Genomic DNA, 27,238 nt, shown 5'->3' with positions numbered 1-27,238 from the left:
ATGATGAAGGATGAAGTCGTGCGTTAGCCCCTACTTGTAGACAATCCAAAGATTAAAGGGCAAATAAGCGACGATGGTTCTTTCTTTGTAATTGTAGATTATTTCTTGAAAAAGTTTTAATACCTACATGAGTTATTAAAGCAATGATTTCATCCACAATGGATATGAGGTTGTCATTGTAAAAATCAAAGTTAAAATGTCAATTTAACCATGTATTTACAGTGCAAAATATAAGAATCTCTGGTACGGTTACTCTCAAGATGAAGGCGTGACTGTCTAAACTTGCAAGTTCTAGTGCTCTGTACGCTGTAAATAGGTAGTTGATTCAACAGTTTAACATTCATTTATGAAAGCTAATTTTATTACCTGCATGTAAGTTTTCCTGGAAATGGTCAGTACACAGTCTTATTTAAACACCAAGTAAGTCAACATTCTGTAAATTAACTCTCATCATATTATTGAGATATATCACGCAACTGAGACGGCAGAGAATTTGGTTGTGACGATACAGATTACGGTATGCATTCGAAGTTATAGCACATAGCACATCTGCTGGCTTTACTACATTCATCTTGATGGACCTTTCAAATATCGTTCTTCTCATTCACTGGGGCTGTGATTTACGTACCTTTTACATACCCTGTTGTTTGTTTGGTAACAGCCTTTATCAACATATGTAGTTCATCTGTGAAAAATGTGTATGTCAAGACAGGAAACTGGAGTTCGCTTGTTGCATAAATAATTACGCTACAAGGAGTGTAAAGCTGCTGAAAACCAAAATCATATGTGCATAAAAATTCTGTTACTACGAGAATTTCCTTAAAACAAAATATTCAAGAGACATTTACATACAATGGAACTATCTTTAAGATGTCAAATGCAGTTACTTTGTGAGTCACAGAAAAAACATCAAATTCTTTCATACAGTGTAGGGAGTAAATTGAGCATAAGAATCACAGATAGAAGAATAATTTCTGCAATAATATTTAATCATTTTACCGTCAACGTAACACAACCAATATTTGTTTTCTTATGAACAAATCAGCAACAATGTAACACGTTCATCCTTTATACAGTTATGTACATAAGTCAGTATTTAAGCTTAAAGAGGCCAGCTGGAGAACTCAACAATGCACAGTATAAGAAACATTTAACACATAGAGAACAATCGTGTCTTTCACTGTGTTAGTCTTTGGAAACACGTTTCGGGAAAACACATGTTAACAACAAGCAACAGTCTGTGAGCCACGTGTTTGCCTGATGATTTGGTCATCATCATATTCCGCTATCTTCATTAATAGTTTGACATGGCAACAGAGTTTCTGAATGTAGTTACGCAATCCAGAGTAACAATGTGCACCTAGTGAACTGGACGTGAAAGGAAAAACGGAAAAAGGGCCAGGATCATTACAAGCTGATTGTTGAGTTTTTAAGTGGCGTGTAATCACAAATGGATACTTCAGAAACTCTTTCTAAATAAACAGCACATCTGAAAGTAATTCTTCAATTCATTGAGGAAAGAATATGCTGGACAAAGTGCTGCCTTAATGGGACATGTAAATTTAGTTACAAACCGTGGATCCAAACAGCGCACTGTGTTCGTTTGTAGTAAATTATAAACAGTCACATGAGTGGAAAAGGAAGAAAAAACTATCGTACTGTACTGGCTTTGGGATCTTGTAAGAATGTCAGTGATACTGAGTAGTTCTGAAAGTGTATCACCTGTGCTGTCGAAATGCAGTTCGTAAAATATGTCGAAGAAATTCCACATGAGTAGAAACGAATAATATATGATACATAATTTTGGCTATTGTAAGATTTTCAATAGGACTAAATTGTACTGGATGTTAATTACTTGTGTTCTCGAACTGTAGTTAGTAAATCACGCCAGAGAAATGATGAACAAGTTTTCCAATAACAGATGTGATCCCACAGAGCCGTTGTTTCCTTTGAGATGGTTATCTGAACGAAGTACCTTTGGAACAAGGTAGTCGGCTCGTATATGCACTGCTGTTTCACATATAGAAATATCTCTTAATATAATTGCAACACTCATTATAGCTGAAACATTAATTAGGTAAAAATCAATTACTTTGTAATGAAGGTTAGTGAACATTTAGTATTTGAACATTTCGTACCGTAGCACACCAATAACAGAATATATTTATATACAATGTATTTTCCATTAAATGTGAGAGAACATTTAATTCAGAAACACGATATATGGAACGAAGTTTGTTACGGCGAAGTAAAATAGCTCATCTGTCCGTACACCCTTCTTTTCCTTTCTTTTGGCCACCAGTCTTTAAAGGCTGTTACCCTGTTCATCAAGTTTCGAGTACATTTTTTTGCGCCGTTCTCGAAGGCTTTTGCCTGCAAGTCTGCATGCCACGCCGAGAGCCCTTGGGAAACAGCGCACCGCTGCCGCTACCAGACAAAAGCAAGCCCCCAGTAGCTGCAGTTTCTCGCCGGTGCCGGGGTCTTCGGGCCGTGGCACGTTGCGAGATGGCGACCGCTTGTCTCGAAGGTCCAGACGGCGTTTCTGCCACTTATCGGGCCGCGTTCTGCAACTGCAACAAGATGGGAGGCTGTGAGTAACCACCACTGACGTGAGGAGAGTAAGTGAATTTTTTATTTTTGAAGTGAAATAAGAAGTGTGAACAAAATGTAAAGGAAATATTTTAATTTCGCGGGCTGTATACATGTGATTTTCAACTATTTTTTATCATTTTAGTAAACATGTTCCTGACGTGTTCTAATTTTCAGCTGTTTTTCGTGTTTGGTTTATTTTTGACAGTAGAAACGGTTATATGTGTTTTCCAGTGCTCGGTGGATTATTACTTTCTAAAGCGATAGATCAAAGACTTTGCATTAAATTTTGCTTAAAAATGTTGACTGTGGCTTTTGATGAACCTACTATGAGTAAGACAAGAGTTTACGAGTCATGTAAGCGGTTCAAAGAGCGTCGAGAGGGCGTTGAAGACGACTTTTCGCTCTGGGCGCCCTAGCACATCAATTACTGACGATAATAAGTAAGAAGTAAAGAGACTCTATCAGAAAGGTTGCATATGATGACGATATAGGTTCTGGATCGCCAAGCAGTTTCCGGATGTTTTGGGCATGATACTTGTAACAACAAAGTTTGTTGCGAAATCGTTGAATTTCGACCAGAAATGAGGTCATGTATACATCACTAGGAAATTGATGGAGACAATGGTCCAGAATTTCCAAAGAAGGTTATAACGGGTGCCAAAACATGGGAATATCGGTATGACGTCGAAACCAAAGGCCCCTCATCCCAATGGGAACTGCCTGAAGAGACAATACCGAAAAAAGTTCGATCGCATGGGAAGGTTCTTCTCAGTGTTTTCTTCGATTAAAATTGGACAATACGACCGTACCGTCAATAAGAAAAACTACCTGGAAGTTATGTGCCGTATGCATGAAGAATACGAGGAAAACGACCAGAATTCTGGCGAAACCACTCGTGAAAATGGCATCAAATAGTGCTTACACCTTAACGCTTGTTCGTGTTTCTTAGTAAAATAAAAACAAAACTGTTATGTCGCCGCAGCCACCGTTTTCGCCAGACATAGCTCCTGTTACTTCTTTCTATTCCCGAAGCTGAAGAGAACCATAAAAGGTCGTCGTTTTACCAATACGATGAGAGAAAAATAGAATCACTAAAGGAGCTGAACACCATAAGGAATATTCAGTTCCAGAAGTGCTTTCAAGATTGGAAAAAGCGCTGGCGCACTTTTATTATATCTGAGGGGGTTCAAAAATGGTTCAAATGGCTCGGAGCACTATGGGACTTAGCATCTTAGGTCATCAGTCCCGTAGAAATTAGAACTACTTAAACATAACTAACCTAAGGACATCATACACATCCATGCCCGAGGCAGGATTCGAACCTGCGACCGTAGCAGTCCCGCGGTTCCGGACTGAAGCGCCTAGAAGCGCATGGCCACCGCGGCCGGCTTCTGAAGGGGCATTAGTCAGAAGAGGACAGAATTGATGTTGATGAATGAAGATTCTTTAAGAAAAACTTAAACTCCCGTTAGTTTTTGATCATACTTTGTACGTGGAAACTTTCTGGTCTATAATGTCCGCATATAATTAGGAAATTAATTTATTTACGAAGATATGAAGAAGGACAAATTGTGATAGCCTCACGTGTTGAAAAGTTATATCACAAAAACGAGATGCACTTCGAGAAATAATCACAAACATTCTGTTATCAAGCCCAAGTAATAATAGGTGTAAGTGTTTTCCAAATACGTCTGCAGACGCGGTACGTGATATCAGGTCAGGTCCTTTACTAAAGAAAGCTTTCGTAGACTATGATAATCTACTTCTGATGTCAGGAAACTAATTTCCGAGGGAGATTGTGGAGTGATTCGTATAAACTTGAAGGCCATTTCGACAGGTACAACGATCTCCAAATGTTGTGTTAAAATGTTTTGTATTTAAATGGTTCAAATGGCTCTGAGAACTATGGGACTTAACATCAGAGGTCATCAGCCCCTAGAACTTAGAACCTAAGGACATCAGATACATCCATGCCCGGGGCAGGATTCGAACCTGCGACGGTAGCGGTCGCGCGGTTCCAGACTAGAGCGCCCAGAACCGATCGGCCTCTGCGGCCGGCTGTTTGTAATTATCTATGCGGAATGAGTGGGACGTCAGTCATGTTGGCACCTTGCCTTATGCAGAGGGGCATATTTCCAACAACTACAGCAACGTATCTACTTGTAACTGTACACATTTGTGCTCTGCTGTGTCGTCAATAGAAACGGGCAACAATAATGTGGGTACAGTTTTAGAAAAGTCCGCTCCACACGTTAACAGACCAGGGTCGTTGTTTACCGGCTTCTTTAATCCAGGATGGTTTTCAGCTAATCGGTACAACCTGGCGAAGTTTGACTTCCTCACGATTGTAAACGATATTTCCTCCATAAGCAAAATCTTTTACCTAACACTTTTCGTAGACGCCATTCGATGAACTGTAACAGTTTTTGAAAGTCGTTCCCGTGAAAGTACTGTGACAGCGAAATGAATCAAGCTTGAAATACGCTAGGATGTTTTATTCACAGAACAATACTTCGGATTGTAACTGTCGCAACTTCGAGCTGCTTCATAGTGACATGGGAATTTCCTGCTAGTCAATGTATCTGCTAAAAAGGTAGCTGCATTTATCCCACAGCTGCCGGTATTTTCAAGCGTACTTTATTCTTGCAGCCTCTTGAAATTATTTCATAAAGTTATACAGCCCGTGAGAGCGTGGCTGGATCAGGGACCATAAACTAGCAAAACTGACAATACATAACGTGCTGGAAGTAAATCCAAAAGGCAAGACACAGTTATACGAAAGAATATCTGAATTCGATACCTCTCAGCCGCTGTACAGGACTACCTAAAATTACCTATCATCTTCGCAAGAACGCGGGATGCAGGAAGACTCAGAAGATTCTGGTCCAGTGTGAAATGTATAGCGAGAAGAGACAGCCACACAGAACGAAAAACGTGCCTGACGGTACAGTCAAGCGCGATAATGAGAATAAAAACGCTAATTATAATGTGGAGAAGGAATGGGGTTTCCAGAAGTGGGTAAGAAGGAAGGAAAACAAGAAACGAACAGCTTGTCTATCTATGGACAAGGAAGACGTAAAGAGGAACAAGCTCTCAAATTCAGAACAAGTTGAAAATGCAACGAATGCAGGATGTGACAACACGCAATAATGGAGCGAGATAGCACGCAGGAAGTAGTAGAGGAAGATTATGAAAATCTCAGGTTATAGGAGAACCTAAAAATGACAAGAGGAACTACTCAGAGAATAGAAAGAGTGATGGACGTGACATGAGAAATGGAAGAAGTTTTCTGGTCGGACCCGCTGCTGGAGCGTTATTTCACTTTTTATTTATTTATTTTTTTAAGTGTAGTTGTAATCTATCCTGTGGGTAGTTCCTGTAAAGAATTTTGCTAGAAAATTAGAGATCCCTTTCTCCTGCTATCACAGAAAGCATATTATTCAAGGTGAAGATTCTGCAATTATGTTGAACACCTATTTGATATTGCTGCTAACAAATGAAGGGATTTCTCCTCAATTACCATATAATTACATCTGTACCTTTCATATGGGTGTACTCTCATATATCAGACGTAAGTTTTGGTCACTGTGCCTGCAGGCGATTAATCACGCCATTTATTACACACAATCGTGTTAATCGCATTCCTTGTCATGGAAGTAATTTTTATTGTGTTTAATTATTTAAAGGTGTGAAATTCAAGGAGTTGGAGGCGGATTGTTCGATCATGAAACGACCGAACTCTATTCGTTTTCTCCCGTCAACTCTTCAACAAAAGGCAGATCAACTGGTTTGCATCGATCGCTGTCTCTCAAAAGAGAAATTTACGCCATTGTCATTTGGTCTTGCAGTCTCGACGCGATTATTGAATTATGTAAAGTTACATATATTCTTCGTAATGTTTTCTAATGCCACTTATTGAGAAGCTATTCTTGAAATATCTCACCACGCGAGAAAGACACGATTCACTGCCTGTTTTCGAAATGTGTGAAAACGCAATGAGACTTGCTAAAATGGAGCGTAGACACTTGTTAACCAGAGCAATATGACACCTGATTAGGACCTGCAGACCCTACTTCACGACGTCTTTAACAGTAGCTTGGAGACATTCGATATCAATAATCTGTACACATACGATGACACAAGACCGAATTGTTCATAATAACATATTAGAATAGCCCCATCAATATTTGCTCACTAGATTCTCGTAACATTCAGATGCAATCTATTCTCATGTTAATGGTAATGGAACACAGACAAATGACTGAAATCGGACAGATAAACGTGATGTGCAGTTTCATGATGATGTTAAAACTGGGAAAAAGGGTTAGAAAAGATGGACCTACACATACCATATGTATAGGAGCCATATGCCATAAATACCACATGGCCCCAGGTGCCAGAGGGGTACAGGTCATCATCCAATGACCGGAATTGTGTGCTGGATAAAAATATAAGGGTGGCAGAGATAAGAAAAAGCGGTGGTAATAGAAATAATGATAGCCATATGAAAAACTTACATGACCCATCAATATTTTCAGTACACTCAGAGGATACAACGACATGCTGGAACCTTAGAAAAGAGCAGCAATACTGGTTCTTTTCGACATACACATTTTCGTTATTGACGAAAATGCTAAATCGATATTCCTGCATAGAGGAGTAATCGATCAAAAACGATCTGCCCTCAGGGCGCAGAACAACAACTTGGGCTTCATCTCATGAGTAGTAGACTCAACACGCCTACTTTCCAAAATTCTGCAGTGCAGCAACGCACACACACACACACACACACACACACACACACACACACACGCACACACATACATACATACATACATACATTCATACATGCAAACTGCAAGCTGGATGGTCTGAGACGAACTTACAACAAGCGACCATAATCTGATTTATTTCACAGTTACAGATGCAGATAATACCTTACGCTCAGCTAATCTCGCGCGGCTACGCAAATTAAATTGTGAACTTTTAAAGAGAGTTTAGCATACGTTCAAGCCAACGAATACGAGCGAGGGTTGCAGAGGGCGCAAGACAAGACGATACCAACATCAGTGCACTCACTCCATTGGCTTCTTCGAAACGTGACGATCCCACGCCACCCTCACCATGTCCCTGTATTGCGACGCCTTCTTCCATTCAGTTATACACAGCACTCTGCTGTCTGTCACCTCATCTTGCCATCTGGTTCTTGGTCGTCCGGGGCGTCTTGAGCCTTCCTTCTTCTCGTCGTATATCTGAAGGACTATCTTGTTCCTCGGTTGATTCTGACATCACAGCCTGCCCATTGCGAACGTTTGGCTTTGGGCGCAGTTTACTACCGAGAATAGTGTTCGAAAGTTAAAAGTGTTCGAAAGTTAAAAGTGTTCGAAAGTTAAAAGTGTTCGAAAGTTAAAAGTGTTCGAAAGTTAAAAGTGTTCGAAAGTTAAAAGTGTTCGAAAGTTAAAAGTGTTCGAAAGTTAAAAGTGTTCGAAAGTTAAAAGTGTTCGAAAGTTAAAAGTGTTCGAAAGTTAAAAGTGTTCGAAAGTTAAAAGTGTTAGAGAGTTACAAATGTTGGAAAGATAAAAGTGTTAGAAACTCCGTATTGTCCCTCCCTAGCCTGCCCCTGTGGCCGAGCGGTTCTAGGCGCTTCAGTCCGAAACCGCGATGCTGCTATGGTCGCACGTTCTAATTCTGTCTCGGGCATGGATGCGTGTGTGATGTCCTTAGGTTAGTTAGATTTAAGTAGTTCTAAGTTCTAGGGGACTGATGACCTCAGATGTAAAGTCCCATGGTGCTCAGAGCCATTTGAACCATTTGTTCCGTCCTACAGTCTTTAAGACGCACAGCACGACCGTCGAGAAGACAAACCAAAAATCTTTCAGAAATAATAGAAAAGCAAAGAAGACTGTGTTTCTGTCGAGCAATCGAACTACAATAGAAAGAACAAAACAAGATTAGAAGAAGGGTAGGCTCATGTCAACGACCAAATGGCAGCACATGTTCGTAGTTTTCCATAAAAACTTGCAACAAAGGAGGTTCGATCACCCACAGTATTACCGACACTGAGACAATCCGATGGCATGATGACGACAAACATCAATGCAGTACCTACTGAGAACACTGTTGCCGATACGATGGAAGACACAGAGTACGATGAGTGTCTTCGCTCGGAATTAGTAGAGCAATATGTGAATAATAAAACTGTGATTCCATAGGTAGAACTACGGCGGAAATGTTGCATCAGTTAGTAGACCACATTGTTCCTTATTCAACAGTGTTGTTAAACGAATGTGTCTTGCTAAGACGGATGCCCAGAATCTAGAAAATCTCGGATGTCACTATGCGAGGGAAGATCGGAAAGTAATGCATAATAATTTCATTCTCTCCTGGTACTGCAGCTGGAATGGTGAAATTTCACTACGAAATACACTCCTGGAAATGGAAAAAAGAACACATTGACACCGGTGTGTCAGACCCACCATACTTGCTCCGGACACTGCGAGAGGGCTGTTACAGGCAATGATCACACGCACGGCACAGTGGACACACCAGGAACCGCGGTGTTGGCCGTCGAATGGCGCTAGCTGCGCAGCATTTGTGCACCGCCGCCGTCAGTGTCAGCCAGTTTGCCGTGGCATACGGAGCTCCATCGCAGTCTTTAACACTGGTAGCATGCCGCGACAGCGTGGACGTGAACCGTATGTGCAGTTGACGGACTTTGAGCGAGGGCGTATAGTGGGCATGCGGGAGGCCGGGTGGACGTACCGCCGAATTGCTCAACACGTGGGGCGTGAGGTCTCCACAGTACATCGATGTTGTCGCCAGTGGTCGGCGGAAGGTGCACGTGCCCGTCGACCTGGGACCGAACCGCAGCGACGCACGGATGCACGCCAAGACCGTAGGATCCTACGCAGTGCCGTAGGGGACCGCACCGCCACTTCCCAGCAAATTAGCGACACTGTTGCTCCTGGGGTATCGGCGAGGACCATTCGCAACCGTCTCCATGAAGCTGCGCTACGGTCCCGCACACCGTTAGGCCGTCTTCCGCTCACGCTCCAACATCGTGCAGCCCGCCTCCAGTGGTGTAGCGACAGGCGTGAATGGAGGGACGAATGGAGACGTGTCGTCTTCAGCGATGAGAGTCGCTTCTGCCTTGGTGCCAATGATGGTCGTATGCGTGTTTGGCGCCGTGCAGGTGAGCGCCACAATCAGGACTGCATACGACCGAGGCACACAGGGCCAACACCCGGCATCATGGTGTGGGGAGCGATCTTCTACACTGGCCGTACACCACTGGTGATCGTCGAGGGGACACTGAATAGTGCACGGTACATCCAAACCGTCATCGAACCCATCGTTCTACCATTCCTAGACCGGCAAGGGAACTTGCTGTTCCAACAGGACAATGCACGTCCGCATGTATCCCGTGCCACCCAACGTGCTCTAGAAGGTGTAAGTCAACTACCCTGGCCAGCAAGTCTCCGGATCTGTCCCCCATTGAGCATGTTTGGGACTGGATGAAGCGTCGTCTCACGCGGTCTGCACGTCCAGCACGAACGCTGGTCCAACTGAGGCACCAGGTGGAAATGGCATGGCAAGCCGTTCCACAGGACTACATCCAGCATCTCTACGATCGTCTCCATGGGAGAATAGCAGCCTGCATTGCTGCGAAAGGTGGATATACACTGTACTAGTGCCGACATTGTGCATGCTCTGTTGCCTGTGTCTATGTGCCTGTGGTTCTGTCAGTGTGATCATGTGATGTATCTGACCCCAGGAATGTGCCAATAAAGTTTCCCCTTCCTGGGACAATGAATTCACGGTGTTCTTATTTCAATTTCCAGGAGTGTAGTTCGAATTTTGAGCCGCAGATGGTATTTTGTTTTCATGTACAGCTCTAGCGAGAGAAGCCTAACCTAGAAACTAAAATGGCGCGCATATAACTGTCTTCAGTTATTGAAGAAAAGCGAAGTGTAATTCGATGTTTGTGTGCCAAAGGGCATAAACCGATTGAAATTCAGAGGAACTTGCGTAGCGTGTATGGGACAATGTTATCGACCGTAGAAAAGTCTCCAGGTGGTCTGCTTTCTTCCAAAAGGGACGTGTTAACCTTAGTGATTCACTACGCTTCGGGTGAAGTGTACGATATTGTTCATGACACGTTGAAATTTCGTAGGGTTAGTGCTTGCTGGATGCTTACGAACCTGACAGACAACCAAAAGGACCAGTGAATAATGACGAGCTTGGGTCCATCAGCGTGTTACGCCGTAGAACGGCATGACTTTCTGGAATCAACCGTCCCTGGAGAGTGAGCTGTGAGCTTACACTACACGCTCCAAACCAAGTAGGCTTCTATGGAGTGGAAGTGTGCTTGTTTCCCAGCACGAAGAAAATTCATTGATTCAATGTTTTAGCAAAGTATTTATGACAGTGTTTGGGGATATCCATGATGTGTTATTGGTGGACATGGGACCACTGTCAATGCGGCAGCCTACATTAAAAGTTTGGTTACGTCGCGCCCTTCGTAAAAGGCGACACAACATTCATTCTGACGGTCTTGCTGCTCCTGTTCGTGAGAAAATCGCCAAGTTTATGTGGAAGGTGCTCCACCATGCACTATGCGGTCCGGATCTTGCCCCGTCGGACTTGCATGTGTTTGGTCCCGTGAAGAAATTCTTGGCCGGCAAACGCTTTGCGACAGACACGGCGGTGAAATCAGCGGTCCGCAGATAGATATACTCCACTCAAATGAACTTCTGCAAACATGGCATATAGAAAATGGTACCATGATGGAAGAAATGTGTTGAGAACGTTGGTGAAGATGTCCAAATGTGGGTAAAAATGTAAATTCATTTGTGATTTGTTACCTATTTAACATTTTGGGAATAAAATTATTGTGCTTTATTTCCTTCCATTGTACTAAAAGTTGTGGAAGACAAACGCCTGAGGGAACGGAAAGCTTACAACCGGTTAGTTTAGTAAATGCTGTAGCCAAAATATGGGACAAGCCTCTGTGCCTGAGGGATCACAGACAGGTAAATGGCATGAGCCCCCTGTAGTACGGTTCCAGGAAAGGAAAAACAACCGACGATGCAGAAAATGACGCAGAGCACACTGTGAACACTCGAACGACAAGTACGTTATGGGCATTCGATAACGCGTAGCGGCCTGCCGTGTTCAAAACACTGAAGTGTAACGACAGATCCAGGTGTCTTTAAAACAGCACAGACAGGCTGGAATGCTTCAGGAAGAAAGTAGTGAAAAACATCACCAAAGACCGCCTGTAGGATTCTGTTTGTGTGTCCGCAATGACAAATACTACAGGCTGCAACACCTAGGCAGACGATCTGCTAACTGCAGCAACTGCCAACACAAGGGATAAATCAGAGGAAAACGATAGGAAAGTTCCTTAAACGTTTCCTAATTAGTGCTTAGAAAATGCATTAGAAATAGCGAAGCAAGACGGTTTGTATGTTACTAAAAGAAGCATTTTCTAACCCCAAAATCAGAATAAATAACCAAATTGTAAAGAGAGAAGAGTGAAACGTAGGCATACATATCAACGAAAATGGCAGAGTAAACCGAGGAAAGAGAAAAGTAATGAAAAGTAGCTGAAGGAAGAATAGGGAGAAACTTAAAATCCAAATTCTTTACTACGAAGTAGATGGAGTTACGAGATTCTGATACCTTAAAAGCATAACAACACATGACGGACGAAGGAAGGAGACCATATTAAGCAGATTCTCACAGGAACAGATGACATTCTTGGTCAGGTATCAAAGATCGGACTCAATGTAAGAACGAAATTTCTGAGAATGTACCTTCGGAGAAGGGCATTGTGTGGTAGGGAAATATGGACTGTGGGAAAACAGTAAAAGAAGGGATTTGAATTATTTGTGATGTGGTACCATATAAAGCGTTTCGAGAACGACGCTGTATGGTAGGGATTCATGGACGGTGGAAAACAGTAAAAGAAAAGATTCGAATTACTTGTGATGTGGTGGTGTAGAAAGACGTAGGAAATTAGGTGGGCTCATAAGGAATGAGGAAGGTCTCCGAAGAATCTACAAAGAAAGGAAAATACCGAAAAGAAGAAGGGGTGGGATGATAGGATATACGTAAAGACATCACGGACTAACTTCCGTGGTAGTAGATGGAGCTGTAGAGGGTAGAAACTGTGTGGGATGACAGAAACTGGGATATATTCAAAATACTGTTGAGGACGAATGGTGCAAGTGCTACTCCAAAATGAAGCGGTTTGAATAAGAGATGAATTCGTAAAGGGCTGCATGAAAGCAATCAGAAGGCTGATGACTCAAAAGGGATTAACTAAATAAAGCTATTATCAGTGAATAAATACCACCTAGAATTAAGTAGGCTACCAATAATAATAGTAATAATAATAATAATAATAATAATAATGACAGTAATAGTAGTAATAACTCATCTGAGGATTCATTTCCTTTGTGTCTCTCTTTTTGAATGATGAAGACAATAAACAACGTAGTTAGTTGCACTACGCCATTCCGACAGATAAGCCGCCATCAGCAAAATTCTGGAAAGTATAATCTGCAATCTTCAATAATGAGATTTCGGATCTGAGATTTGCGAATGTGGCTAGAATATTCCCAGTCTCAGTCTAGAAAAACAAAGGCTACATCACCATAAAAAGCAAAAATAATTAACTGACAAAACTAATAGAACATAAAAAAGAAAAAGGGAAGAAAAGAAGATTATATGGCTCGGTATCACTCATTCGAAAGTATTTCGTTTCCGATCCCATGTTTAATGATAGGTTTTCTTCTGTTATCGTAATCATACTTTCACCTCTACCACGAGCTATTACTCGTAATTATGATTGGAGTGACCTGTGTTAGCTGCATCACCCAGTATATGTAGATGAAGATCTAGGCAGTGATCAGTTGTAGAAATGGAAGCAAGTTCCGAACATCTCCATCTGCATTCACATGACTACTCTGCAAATCACACTTAAGCACTAGGCACAGGGTTCATCGAACCTCCATCGCCGGTCGGAGTGGCCGAGCGGTTCTAGGCGCTACAGTCTAGAACCGCGTTACCGCTACGGTCGCAGGTTCGAATTCTGCCTCGGGCATGAATGTGTGTGCTGTCCTTAGGTTAGTTAGGTTGAAGTAGTTCTAAGTTCTAGGGGACTGATGACCTCATAAGTTATGTCCCATAGTGCCCAGAGCTATTTGTTCCATTTTTGAACGTCATATTACTTCTCTCGAAGAGCACGCGCGGAAAAGAACACTTACGTGTCTCCGTTCGTGCCCTTATTTCTCTTATTTTATCACAATGATCATTTATTCCTGAGTAGTTGGGTGCCAACAAAAAATCTGCATATTCGGACGAGAAAGTATGCATTGATTTTCGGGATAAGACCTCACTGCTACGAAAACATATTTATTTTAATGATTACCACCGCAACGCGCGTATCAAATCAGTTACACTCGTCTTCCGCGATAATACAGAACGAACTGCCCTTCGTTAAGGTTTTACTAACGTGGAAGGCCGAACTATCACACGGGCTCCAGAGTATAGTTGTGTAGTTCCGCTGAGGGCTGAAGTGTGGTGCCTTATGAACTCTTGTATCTGTAGACTCCAGGGACTCCGAGAAACACGAGGACTCCCCATCCCTTGCGCCCCTTCTGCGAGTCAGCCTCCAGGGACGGCTGAGCGTCGCTCGCAGATGCAGTGCCTGTTCCAGCGCTAGCGCCGCTTTCTCGTTAGGCGACCTGACGCTGGAGGCGGGATCGATATTTAAATGCCAGTGTCATGCATAGTAATCTCGTTAAACTTAAGGCTTGTCTGCCTGCAAACAAGAAACTGGTAACAGCTCGCTGTATTTACATAAGGTTCCCGTAGCACACCACCTCCACAATACACACACACACACACACACACACACACACACACAGGTACACACACATGTTACATGGAAGAGCCGAGGGAGTACGCGCTCAGAAACAGCGCAGCCGCTCTCAGGTTTAAATAGCAGATTCTACGGCTGCCTGTAAACTGTGGGACTGACAGTAATCCTGTCTCTGACTCGCTCCTGTTTCAGCATTTGATTCTCCACACAGAAAATTAGCGTTCATTCTGCGACAGAGTAGCCGACAGCCAGACCAGATGATTGCCAGGATACGTCGCCCAGAATTGAGATCTCCATCTGGTCATTAGTTCCTGCCTACTCTCCCTCCCTCCACCCCAAAGTTCATCAACGTTCAAACCCCTGAGCGGTAACACTATGACTTAGAGTGCGAAGTGGCGAGCTTACAACGGCTTCAGCAGCATGCGACAGCCTTTCTGGAGTCCAAAAGAAGCCAAATGTGCTCGGTAGCCTGTTGGTATTGTGTTCGTTATAGAATAGACTTCACATTTTCCCTAACCAGTCGCTCCACATAAGATTAAGAAATTCATGAGGAGCGACCATTTGACGTATACAGGTAAGTGAGTGTGTGTTAATCCTGCATTTTTACGTACCATCTGGTTATAATTAAGGTGCAGCTCCTCACAAATGTCCAGTATGTGCTGTGATTTAGATATGGCAGCGTAGCTTAGTAGCTGTGTTAATGCATTAATGCGGAACTGATTTAGGCTGAAACAAATTAGTTGTAATTTTGGTCGCTAGGTGGAAATCTGGAGCTGTGAATGCAAGGAAGTCGTACATAAATATTTCCGTATGTAATATATTAGGAACGGGACCTGAGCAGGGAAGGCCAAACAAGTGAGAAAGGCATGATGTTGACTTTATTATTAACCACCAGTTACATAATTGTTTCTCGCTGCAGATTCCCATGGAATCTGAGCAACGTTTTCCTGCCTACTGATCTTCAGATTAGGTGAGACCGAATATGGCTCTGATAAATGTGTTCTTTAAGATATCCCTAGAGCAAAAAGCTACATGGATCCAGATCAAGTAATCTTGCAAGCAATGTATCTGGGAAACTTCTAGAGATAACACTTTCGTGAAAGGTTGCATTAAGCAGTTCTTTCAATGTGCGAGCGACACGAGATGTTTCCCCATTCTGTATGAAAACAGTAGCTTCCACTCGGTTGCGCTCTTCCAAAGCAGGAATCACATGCTGTACAAATAGGTTTCGATAACGCGCAGACGCCATTGTACAGCTGTCAGGCCCTGTTGGTGTATTCTTCTCGAAGAAGAACGCACCGAGAATGAATGTGCTTATGAATCGACAATACGAAATCACATACGTCGAATGCAGTGGTTCTTTGAGGACAACACACTATTTAACAGTACCACAAATCCGACGGTTCTGTGTATTCACTGCGTTCTAGAGTGTAAAATTTTGCTCGTTACTGCATACAGTGTTGCCCAATAAAATGTCATCACCTTCGATCCGTGGCAGAAACCGAAGAACAGATTCTGAAAGTTATTACGGATCGTGAGATTTCAGTTGCTGCATCGTCTGGATCTTGTAGGGGTACCACTATGAAACAGGCAACTAATCTTTCTGTGTTGTTGACTCTCGTGACACTGCACAGGCGTTAACACAACGCGTGGCACGTACTGCATGGTCAGTTTGCATCAACGGCAACCTCGTCAATGACTTCCACAGAGGTAGGACGCCTCCCTTATCCAGGTGCTACGCCAAGCACACCAGTGTATTCGAATTTGATTATTGTCTTCTTTACACCATTTAATGGCATCAGTCTTCTGCTTAGACCTTGTAGTCGGCGATACTCTCTCATTGCAGCTCTCTAAGTGCTGCCACTCGCATAGAACTGTTTCAATAACGGCGCAAGGTCTCTCCTCTCGATAGCCACACTGTTCACTCATGTTATGGCTTGTCAAATGACAGCCAGGATCTCATACCGTTACATAAACGACGTACAGCTCCAGATTTGCATCTTGTGGCCACAGGTGGAACAATTTTTTTTCCAACGGAAATTGGTTCCGAACTAACGCATTAACATATGTACCAAGTTTCACTAGCTCACGACAGTTACAGCGAACACTGGACTTCTGTGAGTAGTTCCACTTTAATTGTAATCACCTGATAGTTGGAACACCTTGCATTTAGGTCAAGATATCGGCATTATCTTCTTGCTTGGGAATCTACTATACAGTAGCATTGCTGCGTGCAGTGTCAGCTTTCATTTCATTTTATTGCAGGCACAACTACATCTTCAAATGCAGCCTTTTCTTCTATTAACTTGACTGATTTTCTATCTCATCTAGTATTCTCCACGACAAAGTTCGAAGTTTAATTGCTCGCTGATCAACTCAGAATGCTTTACACTTAAAAATTCCACGTAACGCCCTCTTAAGTCAAATCTGGTAACTCACTTTCCCATTCAGAAACTTTGTTATTAAACGTCTAATTTATTTAGGGTACGTGATACAATTTTTATTCTTCTCTTTATATCTTTTGCTTCCCTTTTGTAGGTTTTCCTTGCCCAAAGTACAAAATATGATCAATTGGCACCGTAATTCCACTGCCAACTTGTACTATTTTCCACTAGAACACATTGAACAACATCATTCAGAATAATGAGTATAATTTACATGCTTTCCAGTGGCACATTTTCCTTCCTTTTTTTTCTATTTCAGACTAAGCGTTGCAAGAAACTCCCTCCCCCTCCTCCTCATCGCACTTCTACTAGACTCCAGAAATATCTCAGTGAAGACGGTGAGTCGGTAGATGGCGTATAAGGGGCGTGCAGCAAAATTGCACACGCTTTCCAAGCCGAGTTTTGTGATAATTAAGCCTGTCCGTTCTTGAACTGACACAGTGAGTCGCCGCTTAGGAATTCAACCTACCTGTTACGTGTAGATGCTCTCGTAGTTTTAAGTCCCCTTGCAGAGCCGCAGCTGAGCCATCGGATCCCGAAAGTGCAATACTACCGTCTATGTTTTACGTAATGGAGCGGGAAGAAGTTTTCTTGTGCGAATAATTTTTACAAGTGGTGCCATTACGATGTGTTCACTTAAGAAACGAAGTAAAATGAACTTGTTCGCACTTTTTAGAAACTAACTATTAAAGGTACGGTGGTCTACTGCATGACTAGACCGAAAGTCATCCTACCGGCCACTGCAGACTAGGGCACAAAGTCTGTAGCTGGAGCCTAGCATCGGTATGGTTCACATAAGATCGTACATCTTTGGTCATGCCAAAGTTATTCATTTATTTATTGATATCAACGTTTTCTAGCACTGTAAAATCACCCATAAACTGCTCCTAATGTCAGCGTGGCCAAGGGCAATATTTTTAGCAAATATTTGTTAATAACAATTACTTGATTCGCGTTAGAATAAATGTACCTTCCCTACGTAACTATTTGCTGACGTCACTAGCGTTTTCAGTATTGGCACCTCATCCCACTAGCTCTGTAAGAGCCAGACGATCAACCACCTCTGGTAGACAGCGTCGGAGCCATCCGCTCGCTCCTTACTCCGTACATACTGCAGCTCCGACACTTTCACTTCACGTACGTGAAATAGCAAAATTGGAATAAAGTAAATTGTTCTCTTATCTGCAAATAAGGGGTACCTCACAACATCATTGCTTTTCGACCACCGAGAGTGATTGTGGTGAGGAATGACCGTTAGCTCTAAATGTGGAAAAATGTAAGTTAATTTGGATGAGAAACCTGTAGTGTTAAGACACAGTATTACTAGTGACGTGCTTGGTACAGTCAAGTTGTTCAGATATCTGGGCGTAACGTTACAAAGCGATATGAAATGGCTCGAACATGTGAGAACTGTGTTTGGAAGGCGAACGGTCGACTTCGGTTTTTGGGAAAATGTTAGGAAAGAGTGATGACCTGTAAAGGAGACCGCATACAGGACGCTGCTACGACCTTGTCTTGAGTATTGCCCGAGTGTTTGAGATCTGTATAAGGTCGTATTGAAGGAAGGCATCAAGCAGTTCAGAGAGAGCTGATAGATCTGTTACCGGAATGTTTGAACAACATGTAAGTGTTACGGAGATGCTTCAGGAACTCAGATAGGAATCCCTGGAGAGAAGGCGACGTTCTTTTCGTGTAACACCATTGAGAAAAATTTGGAGACCCGGCACTTGAAGATGACTGCCAAACGATTCTACTGCCACCAACATACATTGCGCTTAAGGACCACGAAGAAAAGTTACGAGAAATTAGGGCTCATACAGAGGCATGTAGATAATCGTTTTTCCCTTGCTCTGTTTGCGAGTGGAACGGGAAAGGAAATGATTAGTAATGGTACGGGGTACCTTCCGCCACGCACTGTAAGGTCGCTTTAGAGTATCTGTGTGAATATGGATGTTTATTTAGATGCAGAATCTGCTTCCCTGCTTCCTCTTTCAGTTCATAGTTTATAACCAAATGGAAATTGAGTTGATGTACGTATTTTGTCCTGTAACAAAGCAGTTTGAATCAGTGTCGTGTTTTTAAGTGGCCGGTAGTGGAGATTTTGTTGAAAGAGCAGCTAAAGGTTTTTGAGACCCTAAGAACCCCAAACACACTGGCAGTCCATACTCACTGATTCATTCGCTAATTTCGTTCGCAACTTCCAGATTATAACTATGTAAATTTGATTCAGTGACTGACGCTCCTTTTGCCACCACAGATGCTACAAGCGAAGAACTCTTTGAGCGCCATCTGTCAGTGGCTTGTGTAAGCTTTGCTATACGTCTATCCTTACTGGAACGGTTTGTTTGCAGTCAGGTGTAGACATGGGTAACCAGGCCGACATTTAGATAAATTATTTACAAAAATATCTGAAAATGACACTCAGACCAACAGTCACTCAACTCTTGCGTTTTCTGGATAAGTGTATGTTTCCCAAGTTGGTCCATTTTCTACTATCTAACGAAATTTCGTGTTCGACATTTTCATCGCCAACAGTTCACGGATAAGGAGTGAAGAGTTGTGCCACAACATTCTTTTTCAAACAGCGAACCTTTTCTTAGCTTCTTGTTGAGTGGAGATGTGAGACACCCTATGAAGTAATTCGCTCGTCGGATTGGGATGTCTAGATTGGCCAACAAACAAATATTGTTTAAGCGGAACAGTTTATAGGCTTGGATTGGGTTTCACCATATTTCTAAACATTGTTTACACCACACATACATCTCTGTGATTTCGTAAGTACTCGTCACAGTCGCTCTAAACAGTCACATGCAACTTTCAGCATCAGGAAATTATTACGGATCGCTATCCCGTGTCAGTGATATATCGATCCGGGGTGCTGAAAAGAACGCTCTGGATTTATTCCTGCCAACAGAGCAGTTGGTGTTACAAATTGTCACCTGCATCAATTACTGAAGACTTATTTTATCCCAATGCAAACAGAAATAGTATGATACAGGAAGCAGAACTGAAATAATTTCGTAATTATGAGACTTACATGGAAACTCGTGACTTACAAAACAAAGCATGCGTGTTATTTTGTCGAATACGTTCTTCATGCGTTCGACAACGAAATATGGTGCAAGATGACCGAAATTCTCACAAAAATAAATGTAAGCTGCAGGGAAAAACAGGAAACAAACATACATACAAGAACCAAGACGGAACAAAATGAGTTGAGGACTAACAAAGAAAAGTTCGAATCAAAAAGTGTGTATGACAGGAATGCACACTTTCGCCTCTACTGTTCAGTTTACACATCGAAGAAGCAATGACGGAAACAAAAGAAAAGTTCGGGAGCGGTATTAAATTTCAGGGTCAAACGACCACAGTAATAAGATACGCTGGTGACATAACTATCGTCTGTGACTGTAAGGAGGAACTACACGACCTCTTAGTGGAATGAACGGTCTAACTACGAGGGCATTCAGAAAAGCTTCTCCTCTGGATTTTTATGTGAAAACTATTAAGGATTTTAAATAAAAGAAACATTATTATTATTCTACATCATTAATCTTTATGCCTACATATTTGCTGCCCTCTGCAGCTACAGGGCTCCAAATTGTACCGTGTAACAGGGTGGTGTGTAAAGCAACCACATCCCGTGCGTGAGCAAGAGCGTGCTATATCCTTGACTCGAACTCGAAAAGTTCGTTCAAACAAGTAGCGGCCTTTCCTTCAGCATAATGATGCCACAGCACACACTAGGGCTGCGACATCTGCAACAATCCGACGCCTTCGGTTTTCTGTCATCGATAATCCCCCATACAGTCCCGACTTAGCCCCATTCGATTTTCATCTGTTTGGAATTTCATCTGTTTCCAAAACTTAAATATCACTTAACTTGACCTTGATAGTGATGAAGCGCTAAAAGCAGGGGTGAGGTTACTGCTACATCAAAATTGTCAAACATTCTACAGAGACGGTACCTACAAGCTGGTCTCTCGTCGGGAGAAATGTGTTCGTTGCCAAGATGACTATTTTGAGAAATAAATACGTAGACTTGAAGATACAGATTAGAATGTCAACGTTTAATTTATTTTAAAAGCTTTAAGAAAATTCATGTACGAAATTAGGAGGCATTAATTTTCGGCATGCCCTCGTAGGACCGAATATGGACTGGGAGTAAACCAAAGAAAGACGAAAGTAATGATGTTGTAGCCCACAGATTTTTCGTGGACAGACACAGCAGGAGGCCACGCTACCTAGACTGCTGTAGGTGGTATCAGAGAAGATAGAGGGAAAGTGAAATGAAATTAATCCAGAAAATATGATTATAGATTCGTTACGCTGACGAGATGACGAGTAGATTGGAACCAAGCACAAACGCGTCAACTGCGTAATTAAAATGCTCGCTAATCAAATCAATCAGACTATGAAACTAATTTTCTCCGGCCACCGAACATCACCAATGCCTGCAAGTCGGATTAATGGATGGAGGAGGCTAAAATTTTTCTAGTTCCCCATTCAGCTGATGTTAAAATGTACTCAAGATTGCGAGTTTTCTTTCGAACTTTGCCAGAGAGGAGGCAGGCGAGTACGGACACCAATTGTCGAAGCGTTCGGTTCATCCAACCTAAACTTCAAACGCCCGAGCGACACGACCGGTCTGAAGCCATCGAAACCGTTAGCGCCTCCTCCCGAAGTCATACCGGCGACGGGCACCTCTTCAACTCCCGCGAAAGAGTATTTTGAGATGGCACACGGGTTACAAAAAGCATCGAGAGGCGATCTGCTGTTTGCAATCGCTTGAAGGTGCTACACGTGTCATTTCGTGAGTAGCCGCAACGTCGAAGTTAATGCGTGCTTAGAGTACGGCTGTAGCTTCAACCCCCTTGGAGCAGCAGATAGTGGTCGAGTAATATTACAGGTGGTCGGGAGCTCGCAGCAGTCACGGTAACTGCTATCAGGCAGTCACACCAAATGCTTGCCTCGGATTCAGCACGATGAGTCTATCATCAGTACTGCAGTAAGCTTCACTGGCCCCGTTCCTGCAAACGCATCTTGACGCCCATTGCCTGCATTTCTCATTTTCGAGGATCAGCTCTCGCTGGTGGCTCTAACTCTTTGTCCAGGTACATTTTATTGCCTTATAGAGCTTGATATGTAATTCGGGTCCTAGAGCAAGAAGGCAGCTCGACAAATCGTTCCTAAATGATGTGTGGACAAATATAATTGTGTGCCATTGATATCTCGAATTACGTTGATTTGGTTTCCACTATACTTCCATTTTAACTTCGATGAAGGCCTTTCGCTCACTACACCTTTCTCCTATCCCTTTTTTATTAGTTCTATCACCGACTTGGTAGCAGCAACTTGCGGGTATGTTAAGGCGACAAATGCCTTCGCATTTCAGGGACGGAAGGTCAGCAGATGAGTGACAGTCTCGCTTTCTAATAGAGAAAAGGTACCAAGCCACCCTTCATGCTTTTAATCTCGGTCGCCGCTGACATGATGACAGACACAGTCACCGTCAAACTCCGTTACGACCAAGTGACAGAAACTGCAGTCGCTGCAAGGTGTAGATTACCGGCGTTCTTCGATATTGAGGGTTACGCAGAAGACAACGTGATGGAATTCTGTTACCTTGGAGGGACGACGGACGAAAAACATGGGTCATACGATGAGGACCAGCAAAGGAATAGAGGATACTGCTCTTTAAAAGAAGTCTGTTGGTCACAAGCATAGCATTAAGCTGAGGAATAAATTTCTGAGAATTTACCTCGGAGCACAGCATTGTATAGTAGTGAATCACGGACTGCGGTTAATCTGGAAGAGAATGGAAGGGTTTGAAATGTGGTGTTACGGCAGAAGGTTGGAGATTAAATGAACTGACGGAATAAGAGATGAGAAGGTCTTTCACCAAACCAGTGAGGAAGGGAACATGTAAAAAATAATGACAACATTAAGTCACGGCCAGCCGCATCAGTCCAGTCTGCAGAGTAATGAAAAATTAATAAAAAATATTTGTGCTCTCCGTCCCATCAGAGCAGACCCTTGTTACTACGTAAAAACAGGGTTACAAATCAATATGAACGATTCCATTTGCATTAATCAAGTATCATATTGAGAAACGTGGCCAGTTGGTATGTTAACTTAAATACTTAATAACAGTATCTATTTCAGCCACTTAGTTACTGTTTAAATTTCATAAAGTATAATTATTGTCTTCATGAAGGAATGTTTGAGTTATCACCCCTCAAAGCGCCGAAGCTCTTCCACAAAAGTTGACTTGGTTTTTATTAAAATCATGCGCTCCAGATACCAGATATGTTGCAGTTGTATTCGCGTTACCGTTTTCGAGTCGATTTCGACTCATTTTCATACCTAGTAAGTATGTGTCAGCTGACACTGACACATGATGTCCGAATTCAAATACAGGGTTACTATAACTGAATCTTTCGTCAGCAAAGCTCTGTATTTTCCAAAATATTATATGTTGAAACACAGTAACGGAAAAGACATTGTAACACCAAAAAATAATTAATGTAGATCAATGAATTTTTGGGAATACATGTGTCTAGGTAACATATTAAACTGATTAATAATGCACGATCAAAGGTTAAAGTAAGCGCAAAATAAGCCGTCGCCAATGTGAAAAGCTAGTACATTAATAACCGGTGTAACCGCTAGAATATTCATTGCAAACATTCACGAAATTTGCAACCGTGCATGCAGTGTATTGCATAAGAGCTGGTCGTCAGTTTCCGATGATGTCCCATATGTGCTCGATTGGAGACTGATCTGGTAATCAAGGAGACTAAGGTAACATGTCGACACTCCACAGAGAATGTTGGGTGACGACAGAGGTATGTGGGCGAACGTTACACTGAAACTTCCTGGTACATTAAAACTGTGTGCCAGACCGAGACTCGAAATCGGGACCCTTACCTTTCGCGGGCAAGTGCTCTACCCAAGCACGACTCACGCCACGTCTTCACAGCTTTTAATTAATAGCTGTGAGGACGGGATGTGAGTCGTGCTTGGGTAGCTCAGTTGGTAGAGCACTTGCCCGCGAAAGGCGAAGGTCCCGAGTTCGAGTCTCGGTCCGGCAAACAGTATTAATCTGCCAGGAAGTTTCATATCAGCGCATACTCCGCTGTAGCGTGAAAATTTCATTCTAGGAACGTTATACTGTTGGAAAACACCTCCTGGAATACCGATCATGAGTGACAGCAAAACCGGTCGAATCACCAGACTGACGTACAGTTGTCCTGTCAGGGTGTATGGGATATCCATCACAGCGCTCCTGCTGTCATACGAAATCGCACCACAATTGTACGTCCAGTTTGTCTATCTTGCAGACAGGTTGGTTGCAGGCATTAAAATGATCTCCTTTTAACCAACATATGACTATCACTGGCACCGAGGTAGAACCAACTTTCATTAGGAGGCACAACAGATCTCTATTTCTCCGTCCAATGAGCTCTCGCTTGACGCCACTGAAGTCGCAAATAGCTGTAGCTTGGGTTCAGTGTGATGCACGCTGCAGGGCGTCTGTCTCCGAGCTATCCTTGAAGAAATCCATTCGCATTAGTTCTTTGTGCAGCTGTGGTGCCAACTGCTGCTCAGATTGCTGTAGCAGATTCACTAAGAAGCGCCAGCCATAAAGTAACGCGACGGTCGTTCCTCTCGGTAGTGCTACGTGGGTGTCTAGAGCCCAGTCTTCTGGCGACTGTGCATTCACGTGACCGCCGCTACAAGCAATCATGTACAGTGGCAACCTTCCTGCCAAATCATTCTGGTGTATCGTAGAAGGAACATCCAGCTTCTTGCAACCCTATTACAGGTGTTAGTAATGGCGTCCTTGTTGCCTTAAAGGCATTCTTGACTAACATCAACTCACCACGTCCAATCTCGAAACTAACTAACGCTCACGACCGTCAAAACATGTATTTAAAGCACGCCGATTACCATCCTCAGTGGTGTTACTAGCGCCACTTTTACGCAACAAGTGCGAAATTCGAATATACATCATCTTTCAGATGTAGAAACACGCTTACCAACTTTCGGTTATGTCGCACAACTCCTTCTTGGTGCTGCGATTTTGATTTCCATCAGTGTATGACTGATGAATAAATAGAACAGTAAATTCACCAAATTTGCATTTTGCTCTCGACAAATGTTGTATGAGCGCCCCTCAGGTCACACGACACAAGTTCAAGTTGTAATCGAGTTCGTCGGATATATTATTAAACAACGTCCTGTCAGTGATCGTCACAGTGGAGCTGATACTTTCTCTGAGCTGTTTCAGTGTTATTGGCAGTGGGGGAACGCAAACTCGTTCCTTAAGAAGTCCCCTGAAAGGGAAAGGTCACAAGCCGTTAGGTCAGTTGATCTTGTGGTCGTAGGTGGCGGAGGGGGGTGGGGAGGTGGGCAAGGAACAGATCTGTTTAGTGTTCACCATTACATCCAATCCAGGAATGCGAAAGTTCGTCATTTAGATAGCGACGAATATCAATGCTCCTACGAGGGGTTACCCCGCCTTGCCGGAAGATAAAATTCCCAGAATCAGGAATCAGGTTTGGAAAAATCACAACTGTAACGTATGAAGGGAAGCGGCACCCGTCAAAGTTCAAGTGCCACAATTGCCTAACAATTTTCAGTGGTTCACAGTCTCACACTGTGCCGATTAACCTGTCCAGATGAACAGAAGGTTGCTTCGTCGCTGATGGATGCACATTCCAACAAACAACATAATTCTTATTGTTTTGTTGCCATTTTGTCGAGGCACTGGTGTCGTAACGCCAGCTGGTAAGTACAATGCCATCTCGGTATGTTTACATTCTGCTCTTGCGTCAGTCTTGTTTGTACATGTAATACTTTGGGAAATACATTTCTTTGAGAACGAATGTGTTTTTTATGGTTCTCCTGTATTTTATTATGTGACGGTGCTGTGATTGAAGTGTTTACTTCATATACTCTTAAGAGATAAGTGATAAGTGTGAATAAGATTACAAAATAAGTGGCAACTGAGGTGACAAAAGTCGTGGGATATCTCCTAATACCGTGCCCGACCTTATCTTTCCCGAACTAGCGCAGCAGTTCGATATGGCAAGGACTCAACAAGTCGTTTGGAGTCCCCTACAGAAACACTGAACCGTGCTTTCTCTATAACCATCTTTAATTGCGAAAGTATTTTAGGTGCAGGATGTTTGCAAAACTGACCTCTAGATTTCGCGCCATAAATGTTCGATGCGGTTGATGTCGGCCAATCTGGGTACCCAAATCATTTGCTAGAAATGTCCAGAATGTTTTTCAAACCAGTCACTAACAGCTGTGGCCCGGTGACATGATATCGTTGTTTGGGAACATGAAGTCCATGAATGGCTGCAAATCGTCTCCAAGTACCAGAACAAAACGATTTACAGTTAATGATCGGTTCATTTGGACCGCAGGACCCATTGCAGTTCATGCAATCACAGCCCTCACCTTTATGGAGCCAGCACCAGGTTACACAGCACCTCGTTCACAACTTGAGTCAATGGCTTCGTAGAGACTGTGCCACACTCGAAGCCTGTCATCAGCTGTTACCAACAGAAATAAGGACTCATGTCAACAGGCGACGGTTTTCCAGTCTTGTAGGGTCCAACCGATATGGTCACGAGCCCAGGAGAGGCGCTGCAGGCGATATAAAGCTGTCAGCAGACATTCTCGTCGGTCGTCTGCTTCCATAGCCCATTATTGCAAAATTTTGCCGCAGTGTCCTAAGAGATAGGTTCGTCGTGCGTCCTACACTGATTTCGGCGGTTATTTCACGAAGTGCTGCTTGTCTGTTAGCACTGACACCTCTAAGCGAACGCCTGTGCTCTCGGTCGTTAAGTGAAAGCCGTCGGCCATTGCGTTATCCGTAGTGAGAGGCGCTGCCTGTAATTTGCTATTTTCGGCGCACGCTTGTAATTGTGTATCTCGGAATATTCAATTCCATAATGATTTCCGGAATAGAATGTCCCATGCGTCTAGCTCCAACTAACACTCCACGTTAATTCCGTTGAATCCCGTCATGAGGCCATAATCATGCCCGACACCTTTTCACATTGGTCACCTGAGTAAAAATGACATTCCGCCAATGTACTGCCCTTTTGTACCTTGTGTACGCGATGCTACCACCCGTAGGTTTAGAGACTAGTTACAAAAATTAAAATGGCTCTGAGCACTATGGGACTAAACTTCTGAGGTCATCAGTCCCCTAGAACTTAGAATTCCTTAAACCTAACTAACCTAAGGACATCACACACATCCACGCCCGAGGCAGGATTCGATCCTGCGACCG

The 27,238-nt window shown here is 43.0% G+C and overlaps 1 protein-coding gene across 1 annotated transcript in view; it reads right to left on the bottom strand.

The window, feature by feature from the left end:
- Window positions 1-1,005: 1,005 nt before the first annotated feature.
- The window catches only part of LOC124795700, a 673,305-nt gene continuing 647,072 nt past the window's right edge, over window positions 1,006-27,238 (bottom strand). The window contains exon 8 of the mRNA XM_047259781.1: window positions 1,006-2,570. The gene's annotated coding sequence lies outside the window, so the exon portion shown is untranslated. The remainder of the gene's footprint in view (window positions 2,571-27,238) is intronic.

The sequence above is a fragment of the Schistocerca piceifrons genome, chromosome 4, assembly GCF_021461385.2.
Source record: "Schistocerca piceifrons isolate TAMUIC-IGC-003096 chromosome 4, iqSchPice1.1, whole genome shotgun sequence".
In the NCBI taxonomy this organism is placed as follows: domain Eukaryota; kingdom Metazoa; phylum Arthropoda; class Insecta; order Orthoptera; family Acrididae; genus Schistocerca; species Schistocerca piceifrons.
This window is presented reverse-complemented; position numbering and strand designations above follow the sequence as displayed.